The sequence below is a fragment of the Sceloporus occidentalis genome, unplaced genomic scaffold, assembly GCF_023333645.1.
Source record: "Sceloporus occidentalis isolate IW3139 unplaced genomic scaffold, rSceOcc1.0.p SCAF_1, whole genome shotgun sequence".
Classification (NCBI taxonomy): domain Eukaryota; kingdom Metazoa; phylum Chordata; class Lepidosauria; order Squamata; family Phrynosomatidae; genus Sceloporus; species Sceloporus occidentalis.
Window position 1 is genome coordinate 150,391,714 of NW_028316981.1, and position 17,488 is coordinate 150,409,201.

General features: G+C 41.8%; 1 protein-coding gene across 3 annotated transcripts in view; it reads left to right on the forward strand.

The window, feature by feature from the left end:
• The first annotated feature begins 2,275 nt into the window (after positions 1-2,275).
• TEX2 (testis expressed 2) overlaps positions 2,276-17,488 on the forward strand; it is a 113,234-nt gene continuing 98,021 nt past the window's right edge. Inside the window, exon 1 of one of the 3 annotated variants that reach the window (XM_089477001.1) lies at positions 2,276-2,426. The gene's annotated coding sequence lies outside the window, so the exon portion shown is untranslated. Of the gene's footprint in view, positions 2,427-3,424; positions 3,949-17,488 lie in introns of those variants that run through there. The other 2 variants (XM_089476964.1, XM_089476972.1) reach the window with 2 other exon arrangements.

Genomic DNA, 17,488 nt, shown 5'->3' on the forward strand with positions numbered 1-17,488 from the left:
CTACTTCTTCAGATGCACAGGTCACGGTGACCAGCTGTCCTCCTTTTCCAGGACATACCCTCAATTTCAACCTTCTGTCCAGGTGGAATTAATATCCTCTATTTTGAGCATGACTAAGAAGCATGCATTGACATTTTAGCTTTTATTTGGTTATGTCCTCCATTTTCCTTGAAAAACATCCTACATTTTTGCAGTGCCTGTTCTTCCTTTGAGGTGAGGACATCTAGTCATCCTGCATAGGGTGGAAGTAGACTCAAGCTTAGGAAAGATCATGCTCAAATCTTCTTTCTCTCAGGCTGTCCCAAAGGTGCTGCAAGATGCCTTGGCATCCTACTTCTACTCCTCCTTCCCCCCTAGTCTGTCTCTTCCCTTGCCTTCTGTCTAGGAGGAATCCCAAAATGTCTTCTATTTTGAGCATGACTAAGATGCACGAAAACATCCAATGGAAGCTGTGCTGGCTGTATAGCAAATCCAACTACCGGTACATCAAACAAACAAGCAAGCAAACCCAAACAAACAGTAATACCTTTAGTTTTTTGTGGGTTTTGGGGGCTATGTGGTCATGTTCTGAAAGAGTTTGTTCCTGACGTTTTGCCAGCATCTGTGGCTGGCAACTTCAGAGAAGGCTGGCATCTTCAGAGAAGGCTGTCATGGAAGAGAGTGGGCTATATATATACATACACTGGAAGGATAAAGTTCACACGGTACATATATACTCCACTCTCTTCCATGCCAGCATTCTCTGAAGATGTCAGCCACAGATGCTAGCAAAATGTCAGGAATAAACTCTTTCAGAACACAGCCACATAGCCCCCAAAAACCCACAAATAAACTATGAATGCCGGCCATGAAAGCCTTTGACTTCACCATGATACCAAAATGCACAATATACATGTTGTATGTATTTTGAAGCTCCACTGGCTTCTTCATCAGGCAAGTTGTTAAAAACCATACAGGAGAACAATAGAAGATGTTAGTCATAGGCCTGCATTTTGTTGTTTTAGTTCTCAGTTCAAACATTATGGAGGGGCATTACTTGCAGGCTGGAACCTCCTCCTTCTGACCATGTGGCAACTGGGAGATTACCAAAGTCCAGGAAATTTGAGTTTATATTTCTATGAGTGCTTTTAACTTTCATTTGGTCATGCCCTCCTTGAAAAATATCCTGCCTTTTTTGCAGTGCCTGGTCCTCCTTTGTGATGAGGGCCCCTGGTCATGATGTGTGGGGTGTGGAAGTAGGCTCCAGCCTAGGGAAGCTCATACTCCCATCTTTTTCCTTTCAGATTGCCTCAAAGGTGCTCCAAGATCCCTTGATCTTTTTTGCCCCCTGGTCTGTCTCTTTCCGTTCCTTTATGTCTAGGAGGAATCCCAAAATGTCCTCCATTTTGAGCATGGCTAAGAAGTGTGCATTGACATTTCTATTAGGAGTGTTCTCAGCTTGTTTTGGCCATGTCCTCTGTTTTGTTTTCTTTTTCTTTAACTTTAATAATAATAATAATAATAATAATAATAATTTATTTTAGCCCGCCTCTTGCACAGGATCGAGGCAGCTTACAACAGCTTACCGTTTTTATGCATTTGAATGAATGAAGAGATTCCACCTCAACATTAGGAGGAACTTCCTGACAGTAAGAGCTGTTTGCTAGTGGAATATGTTGCCTTGGAGAGCGGTGGAGACTCCTTCTTTGGAGGCCTTTAAACAGAGGCTGGAGGGGCATCTGTCACAGGGAGTGCTTTGATTGAGAGTTCCTGCATGGCCGGGGGTTTAGTTGGCAGAGACCATTTCTAATTTCCTTGTTTCTGTTTCTGATTTGTTTTCATAATTGTACATTATTTCCTTATGTATTTTATATTATATTAATATTATTTTTATACTGGTCCATGACTGAAGTAAAATTTGTTGTTGGCGCAGGGGGTGGGGGGGGGGGGTTGGACTGGATGGCCCTTGTGGTCTCTTCCAGCTCTATGGTTCTAGGAATTGTCTTATGACATATTTCAAATTTTACTCCAATTTTTTTATGTGCCTGATCTATTTTTCCTAGAAAAAATGTCCTACTTTGTTGTTGTTGTTGTTGTTGTTGTTGCAGTGCCTGGTCCTCTTTTGCAGGCAGGACATGTGCTCACCCTGCCTGAAGGAAGCCCATGCTTCCCAGCTTCTTACTCTCAGGCAGAGGGGCCCCAGGACCCCTTGGCCTGCGCCTGCTCCTGGCCCTTTTGCCTGGCCTCTGTGCCTTTAACCGGGAAGGAGGCCGTCCTCCCTTGCAGAGCCAGCCCAGAGGCGGGCTTGTCTGGGCAGCAGCCCCTGCCTGCCAGTCCCCGCCGGCCGGAGGAAGGAGGGAAGGCAGGCAGCGAGGCAGGAAGGACGGAGGCAGCTGGCCGGGCAGCGCTGTGCCACGCCAAGCCATGAGCCCCTGCAGATGAGGAAGGTAAGGAAGGGGCCAAGAGGCAGAGGCAGGAGAGACAGCCAGCAAGGCACCTCCCCCGATGGGCAGACAGCAGCAGCAGCAGCAGCAGCAGCAGGAGGACCACCTTCGGCCTCGGAGGGAGGGAGCCTGCCTGCCTGCCTGCCTGCCTGCCTCGGCCTAAGGCTGCGGAGGGAGCCAGACAGGACGGAGGAGGAGGAGGAGGGAGAGACAGGCACCCAAGGAAGGTGGGAAGGCAGGGAGGGAGGCAGGAAAGTTGATGGCTAGGTAGGTAGGAAGGAGGGTAGGTGGGTGGGTGGTAAAAAGGAAGGAAGGAAGGAAGGAGGTGGGAGGGAGGGAGGGATTGCAGTAAGGTGGGAAGGAAGGAAGATAGATGGATAGGTAATAAGGATGTTGGGTGGGTAGGAAGGGAGGAAGAAAGGGAGGAGGGAAGGGAGGAAGGTACTTAGGCAGAATAATAGAGTTGGAAGAGACCTCAAGGGCCATCTAGTCCAACCCCATTTTGCCATGCAGGAACTCTCAATCAAAGCATTCCCCCCCCCCCCAACACACACACACAGATGGCCTTCCACCCTCTGTTTAAAGACCTCCAAAGAAGGAGACTCCACCACATTCCGAGCATAAATGCGTAGGCAGGCAGGAGGATAGAAGGTAGAAAGGAAGGAGATCATAGAATCATAGAGTTGGAAGAGCGGCAAGGGCCATCCAGTCCAACCCCATTCTGCCATGCAGGAACTCTTAATCCAAGCATCCCTGACAGATGGCCATCCAGCCTCTGTTTAAAGACCTCCGAGGAAGGAGACTCCACTACACTCCGAGGAAGGAGTGTGTTCCACTGTCAAACAGCCCATACTGTCAGGAAGTTCCTCCTGATGCTGAGGGAGGAAAGTAGGTAGTTGCAAATGAAGGAAGGAAGATAACTTAGGTAGGTGGGTAGGAAGAACTGTTCTTAGGTAAGTAGATGGGTAGGCAGGGAGGAAGTAGGGAGGGAGGGAAGGGAGGAAGGAATGTGGGTAGGTAGGTACAAAGAAAGGTAGTTAGGTAGATGGGAAGGAAGGAAGGTACTTAGGCAAGCAAGCAGGAAGGAAAGAAGGTGGGTAGGTGTTAAGTAGGTGAGAAGGAAAGTGGATGGATAGAAAGGATGGTGGGTGGGTAGGAAGGAAGGAAGGAAGATAGGAAGGTAGGTAATTAGGTAGGTAGAAAGGCAAGTAGGTAGAATGGTAGGTAGGTGAGTAGAAAGGAAGAAAGGAAGGTACTTAGGTAGGTAGGTGGGTAGGCAAGCAGGAAGGAGGGAAGGAAGGAGGTTGAGTAGGTACAAAGGGAGGAAGGTGCTTAGGTGGGTGGGCAGGAAGGAAGGTAGGTAGGTACATAGGTAGCTAGTTACAAAGGAAGGGAGGAAGGGAGATAGGTAGGAAGGTGAGCCTAAGGAAGGATGGGAGTGTTGGGGCTGACTGAGTGTAGGGGAGCCCAAGACTCCTAAGGAAGGCGTTTCCCCCAACTCAGATGGAGGCGTTGCTGGCCTAGGGTGAGGGGGACTCTGAGCCTACGAAGAGCGCCCTCCTCTGCCCCCCCCCATGCCATTCTTGAGTGGTCTCTGTTGGGAGAAGAGGGGCCTAAGAGTAGGGTTGCCATAATTGTCCACTTTTACCAGGGACAAAATGTGGAACAAATTCAAGACCAAACTGTAGGACAACTGCAGGACAAAACTCAGCCCAAAATGTAGGACATTGAAGAAAAATGGTGGACCTTAAATGTCCTACATTTTGAGCTGAGTTTTGTCCTGCAGTTGCCCTACAGTTTGGTCTTGAATTTGTCCTACATTTTGTCCCTGGTAAAAGTGGACAATTATGGCAGCCCTACAAGAGGCACCCTGCCCTCCTTGGGGCCTCCTCCTCCATCTTCCCTCTTTCGGTGGCCTCTTCAGGGGAGAGGGAAATGGGGGTTCCATGGGTTTCTGAGGGACTGGGTTGGGACCCCCTCCAAACTGTTGGACTCTTTGAAGCTGTGAGGAAGGAGCCTGTTGTTATTTTTATTCACGGTTGGGGCCTCAGGCGTGGGATCTGCCTTGACAAATCATTTTGGGGAGGGGTTTTGAACTCAAGACCTCAAACCAGGGGACCTTTTTGGGTGAAGTTGGCTCAGGAAGCCCAGAGGGGCCTTTCAGGGGCACCAGATGCCTTCCTTTCTCAGGACATGCCCTCCATTTGGAGCAGGACTGAGAATAATAATAATAATAATAATAATAATAATAATAATAATAATAATAATAATAATAATAATAATAAATGTATTTATATCCTGCCACTCCCAGGCTATAAGCGGGTTACAACCATAAAATGAAACAATAACATTTATAAAACAAAACAAGTTAAAAAAAATCACATCATCCTCTTACCCACTTATTAAGAACTTAAATCATAATTACAATTACAGTTAAATTAATAAATTAAATATGATTAAAACGAGGCATCATGGGGCAGGCAGGGTGGCCATATCAACTCACTGCTCACTGACGGAATACCCAGCATGGATTTATCATTCGTATTATTCCTTTTGTTATATACAATTTTATTATACACTCCTCCCTCCACATTTGCTGGGGTTAGGGGCACACGGCCCCCGTGAATGGGGAAAAAATGCAGATAACAAAAACATGAGAACACCTCTCTAGGAATCTCTGGGTCCTCCACTGCAACTCTGTGGTCAACATCTGCCAGACATTGACAATAGAGTTGCGCTGGAGGCGCTGCCTAGTGGAGTGTTCTCTGGGAATTTCCATCAGTGCAACTTTTGGTTAAAGTTGACCATAGACTTGTGTGGGAGGACCTAGATTTTACTAGAGAGAACATATTAATAAAATGTGTGAATAATCACATCCAAAAAAGTCAAAGCCACAAATGTGGAGGGACAAGTGTATTTTTATTTCAGTATATACAATTATTGTTATTATTATTATTATTATTATTATTATTATATTTATTTGTATCCTGCTCTTTTGGCCATGTTGGCTGGGACTTCTAAGTATAGTAACTTCTGGAAACTCATCCAGCTTCCAATCCTTCTTTTGTGAGCCATTGTTGTAAAATGTTTACAGCAGGTTAGTAAGTACACTCATCCCTCCATATTTGCGGCTTTGATATTTGCAGATTTGATTATTCATGGATTTGATTAATATGTTCTTTCTAGGAATATCTAGGTCCTCCAGTGCAATTCTATGGTTAACTTTAACTAAAAGTTGCACTGAAAGACCTAGGGATTCCTAGAGAGAATACCCTGCTAGGCCTTTGCAGCTCCTCCAGTGCGTTCTATGGTTAGTGTCTGTTGGACGTTGACCACAGAGTTGCACTGGAGGACCTAGAGATTCCTAGAGAGGTGTCCTTCAGGTAAAAACATGGTGTTTTTGTTACTTGCAGTTTTTCCATATTCATGGGGGTCTTGTGCCCCTAACCCTGGCGAATATGGAGGGACAAGTGTAGTTTGTTCAAGCAACAAGGGTAGTGTGAGCTGAGATTAACTTCAGGCAGACCTACACAGGGAAGGAAGAGTTTCTCTGATGGGCTGTGGGGATAAATAAGATAATAAATTCAGAAAAGTCACAATTTGTGGGAACTGTTGGAATGTGACATGTAACCTTGCTATATCTTTACCTTTTGGTATTAAACTAGAGAAGTTGTTTTACTAGCAGGACTGTGAGCTGAAGGGAATATGTTTTATTTTTCTCTCTATTGTGGTTTGCTGGATTCAGTCATTGCTATTTGTTGGCTTGGTCTGTGCTGTCATTGAGTGAGTGGCAGCTTTGTTGTCTGTGCACACCATAGCTGAGTCCATAGAGAGTGAGCAATGTGTGAACACCACAACATGATGGGAAGGCGGAATTTGGAGGACTGCCTTAGGCTCATCACAAGTATGGATGCCTCTGTGTTGTTTTCCTAGCAGAGTCTGATGTGTTAGGATTGTGTAGTTGGTGGAGCTATCTGGAAGGGATACACCCACTCACCCCAGCAGGTAACAAGGAGAGATAAAAAGCAAAAGGCAAGTAAATTTTGTGTTTTAAAGAAAAGACAATTCAATAGACAATTCAATTGCTGTCATCAAACTTCCACATCTGTTTTCTGTTCATTTTTCTTTGTTGCCCTTGTTTGTTTGTTTGTTTTGGCAGAGCTTTAACTTCTGTGAGAAAAATATAATGTTAAAGCAACTTTGTTAATGCAAGCTGTCATTTGAATGTAATTCCAGATAAAGCATTACAACTGTTTTTTGACTGTCACATCTCAAAATATGCCATTTGTAACTACAGGCTTCAGATTTCACAGGTAGAAAAAAAGACATTTTATTCCAGGCCCATGTGGAAATTCTTACATAAATCTTGCTGATTGGTTGTCACATTTTCTAAGATTTGTTAATAATAAACGAATCTAGCTCCCTCTCATTATTTTTTCTGCAGTCATGACATCAGTAAGACTATAATGTGTCTCTTTTTGGACATTTCCTGAAATTCTGCCATTACATATACATTCCAGCTCACTGCCTACTTTTTGTAGGAGATTAATTTTAAAATTTCAATACTAACCTTGACTAAATGTTAACTTGTATACACATATAGTACATGTATATACACATAGCCTGCTTATATGCAATGTTGGATATCCTTAAACCTACTGATTTTAATGGTCTTAAACATGTTGCATTCTGCTCATGCTTGTGCCACAAGAAACACCACATAGGACTTTCTAGTAGGAACTACAAAATCTTACCTGGAGGGCTACTGGCTTTAGTACCTACCCATGTGTTCCAGATTTGTTGCAGCAGCTTCATGTAGTAGCTACATCTTTCATGCATGCCACCTTACTTGGGGCTGAAACAGACAGCCCTGAAGGGGCGGCTTGATGCTGCCCCTTTGATCACCAGATCAGGGCTGCGGCAACTACATGCCGCAGCCCCTATCAATCCTTTTTGAGCTTGCAAAAAGCCAGGTTTTCTGCCGCCATGGTTATCAATTAAAGGTACTGATATTTTTGGCAATACTGATGGCCCTGAAACAGTGTTAGATGTTGAACCATTTTGGCCTTGATGTGTTGCTGTAATAATAAAAAAATTAGGTGATGTTACCGAGGAAGTATTAAAGATGGCTTTTATTATAATGAACTTATTGGTTTGTTTGATTGTAAGATGACTATCTTGTGCTTGAGAGGACGTGTTCTCTTTCACAATTCTAACAAGGCATCTCAGTGAAGCATGTGATTGTAAAAGTCAGAATGCATGAAGACTGAAACTCTTTAAAATCAGTTAAGATTCCTGATAGAAATTAAAAGGAGGAAGGAACAGTGGGTGTGTAGTTTTGATTATTCTTGGACTGATGTTCTTGCAGTGAGAAAGTACAAAGCCTAACTGGGTGGCGAAGTTGCTTACTAGAGATTGCAGTGCCATGTGATCCATGTGGCTCATTAGAAATCTTACTAAGACAGATCTTTCTTTGCTAACCTATTATAAATGTGTGTATGATGAAGAGAAATATGGCGTTTTTGTATTCCCTTGTTGTATTCTCTTACATTCAAACTTGCTTAGATTCTTCAGGTTTAAGATATGATGATCTATCTAGATTGCTTATTATGACTATCTTAATTTCTCCTTCAGCAACAGTAACAAGTGAGACCTTGTTGCAACACAGTGGTGACAAGCCAGCAACTTTAGATTGTGTTATACATACTGGGCATCATTTGTTAGTTCTGGAAGGGGTGTGTGGCATGTTCTCTATTCAGGAGACAGTGCTGTCCTTCCTGGCATGTTTTACTTGGAAGAGCAACTTCTTTAGGACAGTGAAGCTTGCTTATTAATAAAGTTCACACACATAGTGTAACTAGTCAGAAAAAACAAATCTGGCAACAGGTATATTTTGTGTAAAAAGGGACCCAGTATGAATAAAAATGACTATTGCTTTTGCCATGAAGAATGGAGAGAATAGGAAATATCTTACTCTGATGCAGTCTGAAGCAGCTTTGCAAAAAGCTTTGAGAAGTTTTCATTAAATGAAGTATAAATATTCCAACTAAGTGCACAGAAATTCTTTGTCCACATTAGTACTTACTGATTTACCTTCCATGGTTAAGACGCTGACTCCGTTGATTGCAAGATCAGCAGGTTGGCAGTTCAAGGCCCGGGTGTCACATGATGGGGTAAGCTCCCATCACTAGTCCTAGCTTTTGCCAGCCTAGCAGTTCGAAAGCATGCAAATGCAAGGAGATAAATAGGTACCACTTTGGTGAGAAGGTAAACAGCGTTCTGTGCAATCATGCTGGCCGCATGATCACAGAAATCTCTGACAACGCTAGCTCCTCAGCTTAGTAACAGAGATGAGCAAGGGGGAATACTTTTTCCTTTTTAAGAACAGTTGGAACACAAGTCCCTTGTGAGTGTGACATCAGAAGTGTCAGACTAATAGTGAACTCCTGGAACGTCCAACAAGTTATTTGCTTGCTTTTTTGGAAGCAGTTATCTATTGCCACAGGCAACTGGCTGGGGTAGGCAAGCTTTTCTGCTGTCCTACCTTCCTTTAGACTTAGAGCAAGACCAAAGGACCCCAGATTACTTGTACCTGTGAATCAATTACGTCTGGAAATTTAGTATGAGAAAAAAAAATCTGAACACCAACTCCTGACTTATTTTTAATATTAAAAAACAAAATTTAATATTAAATATTTAAAAAAAATTTAAGATACCAGTGGTGTCATAGTTTATCTCAGTTTGTGTAGTTGAAGAACACTGTCACTGCGTGCACGATACATGAAGTTATCAAGCTCCTTCTGAAAAATGATCAAAGTAAGGTCTGGGCACTTAATATGACTTGTATCTTTGAGCCTTACCTCTATCATGTAAAATATACACTTTTTAATCTTGGTTGTGAAGTTTTCAATGTATTGTGTAACCCTTGTTCAGGCAAATGGGACAGTTTAGTTCCTCAGTTAAAGTTTGTTGCAGAATTCACATAAAACTTAATCCACAAGGGCCTGATTGTATGACATTGTCACCTAAAGAGATGTGAACAGTGTTCCTGCAATGCAGTCACCTACCACTTACAGTTTAACAGTCAATATAACAGCACCTAAAGACAAGCTATGGTGGTCACTTTTTTTCTTTATTTTTTCCTGACAAAAAAGAGGGCCAAAAGCTGTTTAAAATATTCTGCTTCGTGTGAAAATGGATTCTCAGGCTCTTGGTCTTGCAATATTGTGCAGTACCTTTGATTATGCACCTACAAGCACACCTGTGGATGTAGAGCCTTTTTATACTTGGCAATAAACTGGAGTTCTAATTGGGGTCAGAAAATGGTCTAAATTGCTTCATATACATATTTTTATCTGCCTGAATGAAGGTGAATGTCAGTCACATTATGAAGTTGCCTGTTCAATAGACCTGTTCTTATTTTGCTGTGTACTTAAGAGAGTTTTAAAATCTTCACAAGAAACAATATACTGTACCTCCCTGAAATGAAGATGTATTTTTAATGAAATGATTGGTTATTTATGCAGAAGTATATCTCACTGATATGAATCCCCAAGTAAATGTGTATACTGTGTCCAGGTTTGTACGCTGAGTCATGTTTTGAGTTCAGAGCAGTCACTTCTCAGAAGTTTTTTACTTGAAGCACCTTCTTTCATGGGTAATATTTGATCCTTTCCTGGGAATGGCAGTAGGCAAGATTTCATTGTTTTTAAAAAGTTTGTGAAGTTGACTGGGAAGCTTTCTTTAAATGAGGCATTCTGCTGCAAAACCTATAGGTAAATAAAACTGATTAACTTAAAGTCATGCAAAGGTCGTTGAACTTGTGTTAGCTTGTTGAGCAGCATTTGGGTCAAGTGTCTAAAGTTTAGCCTGTAAATAGCTGCTTGCCTGATCAGTAATGATGAGTAATTGTCTCTGAGTAGCATCAGGCAATGAATGACCTTTTTGTAAACTGTTCCTTTTGTTGTTGTTTTCTTTGACACCCATGGTGGGAATCATGAGGCCTTCCAGTTGTTGTTGAACTTTCAGCACCCTCACCACTGGTTGGCTTGAGTTTCTAGGAGCCATAGTCCAACGTTGGCATCATAATTCCTACCCTTATTTGGTACCATAAATAACTAGTGTATATGTCAGGGTATAGGTGGGCTAGTACTTCTTGTAGGAACATAAAAATGTCAGTATAGGGCTGGAAACCAGTAGCCTTTCAGATTATGATGGACTTCAGTTCTCATCAGTCCCAAATAATCTGGGCAGTGGTGAGACTAGCAGTTAAACACCATATAGAGGGCCAAAGGTTCTTCAGCTCCTGTATTTGCACTATGTAACCCCTTCTGGGCAACATTTGTCCTCTTTGCCATAAACCTTTTCAGTTCTATCCTGTACTGGAAAAACAGGAAATGGAGACTGTAAGCCCCACTATGAATGAAACTGGTTATACTATTTCTATACTTTGTGAAACCTCCAAATATGTACTCTCAATCTGCTTGTTTTAATATTGCCTTCTGACTTGCAGGCAGGTAACCCTTTTTATGGTGTGGCCTTATCGAAGCAGAATAATGATTTAGGTACCTTGTGTGCATGGAATCCTTATGCCCTGTGAAATAGGATGCACTCAGTTGGTACTGGCAGGAGTTTGTCTTAAAGGTGCTGTCACAGTTCTTTTTTCCCCCTTAACCCCCCTTCCCCCCCCTTTCTCCCTTTTAGGCTAAATGGAAAACATGGATTGCTTTACAAGAATTGAGCTGACATGTGTGGTGGTGGAATAGTGGCTGAAAGAAAAGCTTGATGATTTCTCTTAACTTGATTATAGTGCTGGTTAGCTTGGTTTCATCAATAGCTTTGCTTTCCCTGTGTCTGCAAATATAGTTATATTCCTGGCAGCTGGATCAATTGATGTGGGGAGATATAATGATTTCTGTGTAAGGGAGAAAGAAAATACTACAGATTTGTTTTCAAGTAAATTAATCTTACCAACACAGTCTCATGGGGGGTTATGATTATTCTGTCTACAACTGAGCTAAGAAACCTCTGGTCCTTGGATTCTTCCATCTTCACTCCTATTCCCCCCCCCCCCAAAACGTAGCACTTGCAATTAAATAAAAGGTCCAATTTCAATCGATGGGAAGCTGTCTTACTATAAAAATGTATCATTTGAAGCTAAGTGATATCTAACAGAGTAGAACTCCTGGTATCTTCTATCCACATTTTAAAGAGATTTCATAAAATTATTAAAACATAATTTAATTTTTATAAACAGGATTATTATTATACTGGAATATAAAGTGTACAATTCTTAGTTACTACTCTTTATTGAATTGTATTTGTGCAACAGTTCTAAAAACAGGTGTATTTAGAAAATCTTGTCAAATTACAACACTTAGGTAATGGTATATGACTTTTTAAAAGAAGAAGAAAAGTTAACACCTTTTTCCCAGAATGTCTAGTCTAGAAACTACTGGTAAACATAATAAACCCTCAAGACATATGAAAAAAAACATAATTTAATTTTTGTATTAAAAACACAAAAAATAGAAATGCCAACTTTTATTCTGTTGACATTAACCAAGTTAATTTTTGAAAGCATTATGTTTAAAGTTCAAAGTTCTTGTACAGTCTCCAGAAGCTATAACTAGAGTAAACTTGTGTTTTGGATTTTGCAAAGAACCAGCTTCATAACTGAAAGTTTGCTTGTGACTGGCTGGTTGGTGGGAGGACTGTAGTTTGGTTCCTTGAAAACTTGTCATGATAACAATTCTTAATATAAAACTATTTGTTCCTGAACTGAAGAAATACTGCAAATGCACACTAGTTCTGCAGTGGTCAAAGTATCCAGCATTAGAACTTTTTAAAATAATTGTCTAGATGAAGACACCTCTGAAGCTGTGGTTTGTTATAGTGTTTTAGGACTTTTGAAAAGTTGTATCTTCTGAAACTCCCTCAACTGCACAATTGCTTAGAATATTGAGGTATCAGTACTCTAGGTTGGCAATCCCTGTCCTAGATAATCTCATTAAGTGAACTGCTGTATTGCCCAGAGTAGGGGAACATATGGATCTCCTGAAGATATTGTACACCAGCCCTAAGCAGGATACCTAGTGGAGAGGGATGATGTGACTTTCAGTTCAACAGCATCTGAAAGGCCAAATATTCCCCAACCATTCTGTAGCACTATCACTCTGTCTTCAGGCAATGAGGCGGGATACAAACCGCCATATAGTACGTATAGGATACGTACTAGGGTTAGGAAGGGGCGGTGCTTCCGCACCCCCCTAACCCTAGTACGTATCCTATACGTACAAGATGGCGGCGCCCCTTCCACATGGGCGCCGCCATCTTTACGTACTGGACGCATAGCGTCCAGACATGTCGCGTCCTTTGTGACGTAGTGAGTGCGCCCCTGGCGCCTCGCTACGTCGCAAACGCGACTCCAAAAGAAGCTCCATTTTGGAGCTTCTTTTTTGCTCCGCGCGGGAGCCGCGCGGTTTGGCTGCTGCAGCTCCCGCACGGAGCAAACGGCGGCGGCGGGGAAGCGCCGCAAAGCGGCAGTTTGTATCCCGCCTAAATTGATCAAAGTCTCTGGTGTTTAGTATCTGACTGTGGTGGACTGGCTGTTCTGTTGAATATTTGTCCTTCTCTTCCATTAATTATGGGATGATACACTTTAAAAAGTTTGGGCTGACATAGTCTCCTAGTCAGCAGCATCACCTCATATTTCAGGGTCATGCTGCTGACTAGGGTGGCAGCATAAGAGTGGTGGGGATCCTTATGTTGTTACAGGGGTGAGATAGGCAAGGCTTGGGAGGAGCCTTGGAGCTGGTTCTGGAGTAGTTGATTGTGGAAATAGGTAGGCTTCAGAAAACTAGGTAAAAACCCATCTAAACAGCTAATATAGCAGCCCAGAGTTGCAGTGCTGACACACCACTTCCTGCTTTGTTTCAAATAGCTTGATGGGCTCAAGTGCATGAGCTCACTGTCTTTCTTTTCAATCTCCTTCTATACTTCTATGATTCCTTCCTCCTGGCTTTTTGGGTTATGGTTTTGTGCAACACACATACAGACAACTTCAGGGTGAGCCAAGTAAGTCCTGGCATCAGGTGGGAATTGGTGGAAATGGGTGCCCAACTTGCAGTATTGCCCTTCAGCTGTTGTTTAATATTACTTATGCTAAGGATTAAAGCTTTTGCAGGACTTTGACCCTCTGATGCTACCTCAGTAGATGGAGTGGGTAAGCTAGCCTCTCATCCCATCCCAACTAGTTGTAAGAAATGGTAGTGATAAATGAGGTTCGACGTATACATTTGGAATTGTGTTACTACTACTGGTGTTTTTATGTGCCTTCGAGTCATTTCCAATTTACAGTGACCCTAAGACAAATCTATATGGGGTTTTCTTGGTAAGATTGGTTGAGAGGAGATTTGCCATTGCCTTCACCTGAGGCTGAGAGCATGTGACTTGTCCAATGTCACCTAGTGAGTTTATGCCTGATCTGGGAATTGAACCCTTGTCTCCAGAGTTGTAGTCCTACATTCAAACCACTACGCCATGCTGGCTCTTTATGTTACTACTATATATATATTTTAAAACCTCACACTTCCGCCAATGAACTGTGGTAGGGGTAGTAGACAAAGTTTCCTGGCTACAAAATCTTATTCTCAAAATAACCATGTGAGACATATTAAATTGGGAACATGTTGACCCAGTGTGACACCCTGAGATTTAAGGACTGTAAGGATTTTAATTTGAGTCTTACTGCATATGCATGCGCGTGTGTCTGTCTTCAAGTTGCTTGTCGATTTATAGTAACCCCATGAATCTCATAGGATTTTCTTAGGCAAGGAATACACAGAAGTGGCTCTGCAAGTTCCTTCCTCTAAAATATAATCTACATTACGTAATATTCATTGGCGGTCTCCCATACAAGTACTCATCAGGGCTGACCCTGCTTAGCTTCTAAAATCAGACAGGATCTGGTGCCTTTAAGGTATTTAGGTCACTCTCACTTAGCCCAACAATATAACCTAGATACCACATTGTGAATGGCTGAGAAACCAAATTGCAAAGGAAATTTCTGCCAAGTATTATGTAATATGAATATAGAAATATAGAAATATTTGAATTTTGATTTTAATGTGAATTCCATTTTACTTTTGGTTTTTTGTTCTCCATTTTATTCAGACTCATTAGCTAATGTTTAGAAATCACATGGAAGAAGTATTATTTATTGGACTCCCTGGCTTCTAGAGAGGCCAGCCTTTTTGTCCGCAAACTTATGCTTCAGACCATCTCTTATCTATTTAGGGCTGCTCAGCATGTGGCAATTGCAGGAAAGACCTTGCCTAGGTTGACTTCTAGGTTGTTCTTCCTTGTGACAAGAACAGGTGTGTACTTTTACATGTACTTCCAGAAATATTGTTCTGGCATATTACTGTAAAGCACTCTGAATATAGACCCCTCTCTTTTTTATTTGGTGGTGTCGTGCTTGAATCAGCCTTTTATAGCTTGTTACATTCTAGGTGATAGGGACTGCAATAACCATCACTGTTGACCATTAGTCATGCTAACTGGGAGCTGCAGTTCAAACATCTGGAACCTACCATGTTGGAGTCACCTGGTCCAAGCTTCTACATGTGTTTGGATGTCTGCAGCTATTTCACTGTGGGCCTTTTCAGTGGAAAATACACTTTTTGGGTTGCCTAGTTGTGCAGAACTGATTATGTGAACGGGCCCAGTAGGGTGCTTTGTGGTGGGTGGTGGTGAGGCAACTTGTGGCTCTCCAAGTGCTGCTGGACTGCAACTCATACCAACCCCTCTCTGGCATAGCCAGTGGTGGAGGATAATGGGAATTGCAGTCCAGTAACTTTTAGGCAGCAACAATATGCCCACTCCTATTCTTACGTGCATGATCAACTTTTGTAGCTATAGTTACAAGAAATGTTTGAAGCTCAAAGTAGCTTCTGTGTGTGCTGTGAAAATAAAAAGCTTTATGCATTCCTATTCTGAGAAGGAGAAGTTCTTATTATTTTTGTTGATTTTAGAAGAGCAGATTCTTAAAAGGTAAATTAATAAAGTACAGTAAACATTGGTGTTTGTTTGATAGCTAGTAAGCATAGTTAAATGAACAATCTTTATTAGGTGACCACTTCCGCATGTCCAAATAATCGTGTGGCATGGGTCCAAAACACATTGCAGAAGTAATCCAATTTGAGACTGTTTTAACTGCTCTGGCTCAGTGCTTGGGAATCTTGGGAATTGTAGTTTATTGTGGCACCAGAGCTCTCTGACAGAGAAGGCTAAATATCTCACGAAACTACAGTTCCCAGATTTCCCTAGCATTGAGCCAGGGCAGTTAAAGCAGTCTCAAACTGGATTATTTCTGCAGTGTGTTTTGGACCATCATTTATTGATAAATTTCACTTTTGTCTGTAGCTACAAAAAGACTGGCCTTACTCTTAGGGGGGGAAATGGCAAAATCTATTGAGCTTTACATTTGTTTTAGTTCTATTTTCCTTTTACACATAATTCTGTGCAGAGCAGACTCTTCTCTGCTAAAATATAAATTAATTGATAAGTCATACTGATGGCTCACTTGTGCCTGTAGTAGCTGGCGCTCATTAATTACCTCAGCAGTGGGACATTGTTATAGATACTCTGTAACTGAAAAACTGATGCTAGAATCTGAATATACTCTTATCAGATGTATAGATGTTCCTGGTTTTGGGGTTGAAAAGTAGTGAAATATATTTTTAAAAAGACAAGGACCCACACCAACTCTGGAACCTCCACTTAAATGAAATGAGCATGACCTGCATTTGTCACTGGGTGAGGATGGTGCAGTTTTAAGACACTGCCTAACCCCAAATAAACCCGACCTCTTTCTGTAGGAAGGCCTTTTTAGACATGTTCCTAAGCATACCAATGAGAGGAGGCCATGTGTCAAATTTAATGTCAGTCATTATCAGTACTGCCAGACATGGAATGTGGTCAATGTCAGACTTCAAGCAATCCATGTTTAAAAACTTTCACTTGTGAAAATACGAGTGCACTTCTCCAAAACCCAACAGTAGCACTCCCCTGCCCCAGATTGTGAAATTTAATGGTTTTCCACTTGTGTTATAGTATGAGTGATGGTTATACTGTTGTGCTTGAGAAACTTGCAATTTACAGCCTATAACAGTACTGGCTCAATCACAAAATGGTGGCATGGAAAATGGTATACTGATTTGTAATACATACACTACTCTTGAAAAGTGACTTGTCAATGTTGAGACTCTGGCACAAAGGTCTAAATGTCATGTGAGCTCCTTGGCATGGTTTTAAATGGTGAGCAAGCAACTCCTTGTCCCTGTTTTAAAGTGCAGGGGTCTTGTTTTGATCTTCTTGGCTGGATCTTAGAGAACTATTTTTAGAACTACTTCTCATACATTTACATTTTGGTTTAGTTAGGCAGAGAGCCGTCATAATGATTTCTTCCATTGGTAGAAATTCTGAAGTAATAGCAAACACTTGGAAATGCACCAGGAAAGTCCTAAAATGATAGGTAGAAGTAGCATACTTCTCAGAAGGCAGTTCTCTCTCTCTCTCTCTCTCTCTCTCTCTCTCTCCTTGGGATAGTGCCTGTTCAGTTTGTTTGTTTGTTTGTTTATAATTTGTATGCCTCCTTTCTCCTATGAGGGACCCAAGGAAGCTCACAAATAAAAATGATGCTTAATAAGTAATCCTGCAGACTGCTAGTCTAGAATGTCTACTATTTCACTTCACACAATTGCCTTTTCTTCAATAAACTGTGGACAAAAGGGTATATGAGATTAAAACAAGCAAGCATTTATGACCTTTGTGCTTTAAAATGAATTGACTCTTATGAGTCATAAATGCTCTCCTGCTGTTTTCCTTTTAAAAGGTATTGAGCTGTTCAGTTGTGCTTCCTTATTTCTTTCTCTGCTTTATCTCTTAACCCACTGAGTGACCTTGGGCAAGTCACACTTTCTCAGCCTCAGAGGAAGGCAAAGGCAAACCCCCTCTGAACAAATCTTGCCAAGAAACCTCTGTGATAGGTTTGCCTTAGGGTC